The sequence below is a fragment of the Eulemur rufifrons genome, chromosome 29 (assembly GCF_041146395.1).
Source record: "Eulemur rufifrons isolate Redbay chromosome 29, OSU_ERuf_1, whole genome shotgun sequence".
In the NCBI taxonomy this organism is placed as follows: domain Eukaryota; kingdom Metazoa; phylum Chordata; class Mammalia; order Primates; family Lemuridae; genus Eulemur; species Eulemur rufifrons.
This window is the reverse complement of record NC_091011.1, coordinates 13,658,466-13,663,505: the sequence shown is the minus strand read 5'-3', so window position 1 is coordinate 13,663,505 and position 5,040 is coordinate 13,658,466.

Below are 5,040 nucleotides of genomic sequence, written 5' to 3'. Positions count from 1 at the left end.
ATGTTAATCTCTGTTCCTAATCTATTCACTCTCCCTAGTAACCATTTGTTGCCCTTCAGTAGAATTACCTATATTCCCCATCCACCCCTGAAATAAGGCTCTGTCAATATCTGGGCCCCATCGGGATATTGGGTAATCATTCTGTAATTTTTCCCTTCCATGCATGCTAATAAATTTGTACACCTTTTCTCTTATTAATATGCCTTTTGTCAGTTGATTTTTTCAGTGAAACTTTAGAGGGTGAAGGGGAAGTTTTCCCTTGGCCTCCACACATCACACATAAAAAGTTTTGCTCTCTGGCTCCCCTGTACTTTTCTGCCCTCATCTACTCTTATGCCCCAAAGCACGGTCTCTGTTATAGCTAACTATGGCTTTCTCAAAAGGTCCTGGTTCTCCTCATCTCCTCATCTTCCTGCCTCCTGCTTTTTTCTTTCTTGTACGCTCCCTGTACCGATGTGCCCTGCCTAGAGAGCTCCTGTTCTCTCAGAACCCTGCTTAAACATGAAGGAGTCATGGGGTCATTATGACTCCCTCCTCCTTTCTGTGGCCCTCCCTCATCTCCAGTCTCCCAACAGAAGGCAACCTTGGTGTTCTCAGAGGACTTTCCTCTAATTCCATTAGTAAATTTCACTATATTACATTTGCTGATGCATTTATAGCACCCACTAGAACAGGAGCTCCTAATAGCCAGGGATGTTATCTTCCCCAGTTTTTATTCTAAGTTTTGACAACAGTCCTGGTATGGGAGCATATTTATAGTTCCAAATTGTTTAATCAGAGAATATCACTAAGGAATGCAATAAAATCACAACTCTTACGTAGATATAAAATGAAATTGTGTCTAAGATTTTCCATTAACTTATAAATTAATACGGAACCAGTAAGATGTTAAAATTGCTTCAAGTAAGAATGTGATATACAGAGACTTAGATTCTCTACTGGACAAAATTACCTTTGAATAGCTATGAATAAGAATAATTTGTATTGCTATGGAAAGGGACCATTGTAGAAATGGAAAATTGTGATCAGCTTTCTAGATGGTAACTTCTCCCCCACAAGAGTTGTTAATAGTTGACTCATCCTTGTAAAATGCAGTAATTCCCAGAGGAGAATCTGCTCCTCTGGGAATGCTCCACACTCCACTGAAAGGACACCCAGGAATCTTTTCTTTTTCCTATTCCCCAGTCTTTAATATTTTTTCATGACAGTCTAAAATCAGGCACAGTAACTATTTTTCTCCTCAACTGTCCAGCTCCTCCTGAGATATAGGATGATCGTCATTGTTAAGGGAATTTTTAGGCAAGACAGTTAAAACAATAAAACACACAAAGACATAAGTGTAGAAAAAAATTGTGAAAGACTTTAAAATGGACCCCCCAAAATTACTGGACTTCTGTCTAATGGACCCAACCAGATTATCTTTACCTTTTATTGTCTTTGAGCTATTTTAAAATTCTTTACATTGTAGAAAATGGGTAATAATGCAAATGATTCTTGCCTGTAGAAATGCAAATTAATTATGTCCAGTAGAATGCAATTGATTACTGCCCCATGGGTAGACCTATTTTCCATCATTTGTAAATTCATTTCAGCACTCCTTATTTTTCCACGTATGTGTGTGTTTTGATGTGTTTACATATGTGTGTATTAATTTCCCTTTGAACTGGTTGTAGTTAGTATCTTACTGGTTCCCTTGTTCATTAATCAGTTATATAAAATCATTGACAGGTGTCTGTTTTACATCTGTATTGGAGTCCTGATTTTACCTTCTTTTAAAATGTATTCTTTTACACAAATAAATAAGATAGGGATACTATTAACTCAGTGGAGACATAGCCCAAAGCACACACTTCAGCTCCTGCTCTAGCAAATGGTTCCAGGCTCGGTTTTGTGACTACATCAAAGGAATGTTCATAGAGAAATTGGTTTAATGTTGGTCTCTGGATACAAATATTTTTTTTAAAGTCATTAAAATAATTTTGGTTTATGGTTAAATGATCTAATGTTTCCTATTATGTAGTTCCTGGGCCCCTTACTTTACTAAATAAATTTGGCATAACGTAAAGTAAACTGGAATAAAGCAGAGATTTTTATCACCGGCAATAAGAGGACTCAGAGCCCTGAGTGGTTCTCCTGCTACAAATTCTATATTAAAAAAAAATTGGCATTGCAAGGCTGATAGATTGCAAAGATATCTCTAAGAAGAAAACAACACAAAACAAAGCTGAAAACTGGCCTTCGGTTCTGAAGCACTCTAATGGAGCCTCGGATCTGAAAAAGAGACTAGGATTGCCTGAAAGTTGTAGTGCCCCAGCTGAATTGAGTGCAAATCCTCCCCAGAAAAAAAAAGAATCATCAATGTGGGCCTCCAAGTTTCCCACAAATTAAGATCAACCAAACACATACAGAAAACAAAAAATCAGAAGTAAAAGTTGGAAGAAATCTTACCTAACACTAAGAAATTTAAATATCATAGAATTTTAAATACTAGAATTATAAGACAGAGTACATGAATTAATTACACAAAATATTTAAAGAAATTAAAGAGAATTATTGAACTGGAAAATAGATGTGAAGAAATTATTCAAACTGCAGCACACAGAGAGAAAGAGGAAGAAACTATTAAGAGTTTGGAAGACAGAATGAGAAGGTGTGGCAAATATGACACTAGGGTCCCAGAAGTTTAGGGAATAGAGAGAATGGAAGTTACATAGAAACCAGATCAATGAGATTATTCCTGGTCTTTGAACTCCACCTTCTTAGGGTCAGAGCCTGGGAGAGCAGGAGTGACCTTTGCATCACCCCCAGGACTGTTAGTTGACCTTAACTTCTCACCTTCACTGAGGTCGATGTGGCCTGAGGAAGCAAGAGTTACAAAGACAGGGACAAAGGATTCTAGCAGAAAATCAAGGTAACATTATAGATACGAATCTCTGGGGGAGAAAGGAAAACTTCCCCTTTGCCTCCAAATGTTTGCTGAAAGATCAACTCACAATAAGGCAGATTAATAAGAGAAAGAGATTACAAATTTATGTACTGTGTGCACGTTCACACAAGGAGGGTCACAGAACCATTGCCCAACATCCCAGCAGGGGCCAGAAGTTTATATACCCTAATTTTAGAGGGGAGAGGGAGGTGAGGAATTTTGGTAATTCTGTTTAGGGGCAACTAGGCCAGATGAATAGATACTTGGGAGGATGAATGGATGGGGGGAAACAGATCCGACTTGTAAATGATTCTCTTTGGAAATTAATTTAACTGAGAGACAAGTATTATCTTTAAAATGGTTTGGGCCAGGTCTTCTTGCATTCTGGATCTTTCCTGTAATATAATGAGATAGTAGGGAGGGGAAGGAAAGACAATTGTCCTTCTTGATGGGTGGTCTGGTTTTATGTAGATAGCAGGAAAGCCCCTTCCAATGCCTGTTGATCTCTAAGGACCTTTAATTCAAAATACCTTTATACCAAGGAGTCATATTTTGGGGTAAAATTTCCTGAGCTCCTAAAAATCAAAGGGCAGATTTTAGGCCAATGGGAAATTTCTCATTTACCCCATTAAGTCTTTAAAAGAAAAAAGAATAGTCATTTTTCTTTTTACTTTTTTCTATTTTTTTTTCTTATTTTAAAAGAAAGTAAGGGGTGTGTATGTGTGTGTGCACATGTATGCGTACAGACTGAATATATGTGGAATGAATGTTTATCTCTTCCAAAATTCATACATTGAAAGCCTAATGCTGAATATGATGATATTTGGAGATGGGGCCTCTGGGAGGTAATTAGGGTGAGGTCATGAGGATGGAGTCTCAGTGATGGGATTAGTACCCTTATTAGAAGAGAAAGAGACCACAGCCCTCTCTCTCTCCACGCATGCACTGAGGAAAGGCCACATGTGAGCACACAGCAAGAAGGCAGCTGTCTACAAGCCAGGACAAAGGCCCTCAGCAGACACCAAATCTTCTGGCACCTTGACCTTGAATTCTCCAGCCTCTAGAAATGTTTGTTGTTTAAGCCACCCAATACATATATAACACAGCTTCTACTGACTCCTATCCGATCTCACTTCCCTTCCAGAAGATTATCTTATTATCAGTTTTCTGTATGCCTGTCTTGGACTTTTGCTACGAATTTTCATATACTTATATAATGGCCCTTGGGCATGTTTCTTAACCTCTGTGCCTTGGTTTTCTCATCTCTAATGTTGATAATAATTACACACATTTTATGGAGCTATTTTGAGTTTGCAGTGAGACAGCATGCATCAAACCATTGTTACAGTGACTGGCACATGGGAAGTTTTCAAACATTCTTAAATCTATACCTCTCTGTAGTGTTTGGTTTTATTTTCTGTTATTTACACAAATGAAATTATGTTCTTTGTATCTTTGTGAAACTTGCCTTTTCATTTAGCAATATATCTATCTTTTATGTCTAAATATATAGCTCTTTCTTTATAATTACTGTGTAAAAGTCATACTGTGGTATGACTATGCCACAGAAAATTTAACCATTCCATTGTGTTAAAGTTGCTATCAATGCATCAGAGTGACAGACAACACTTCAATGAACACTGTAATATAAACATATGGATTCTTCTCCTGGATAGAGATGTAGAAGAGGAATTCCTACACACAAGACTATGGTTGTCACTAATTTTAGAAGGCATTGTGGTTCTTCAAAAAATAAAATAAGCTAATTTGTATAGAAACAAAGTATGTCTTTTCCAACCATATGAACTTTGCTTTTTGCACTTTATTGCAGTGAGGTCTGGGGACACAGCTTGTAGTACTGAATGTGAAGCATGCAAAGCTGATTGGTACCAGCGTGTATGGTCCATTTGCACTAACAATTTTTATACAGACTGCACTTACAGCAGTAAGGTGGGGTCACACTCCTTCCTCCTTGGAGCCATGGCTCTTGGCCCCACCAAGAATCTGTCTCCGAGAGAGGGCAGAGTTCAATACAGAATATAAAATTGGGGCTCATGTGGATTACAGACAGGATTCCTAAAAATTCCCAGGTGTAAAGAACATAGTCATAGCCA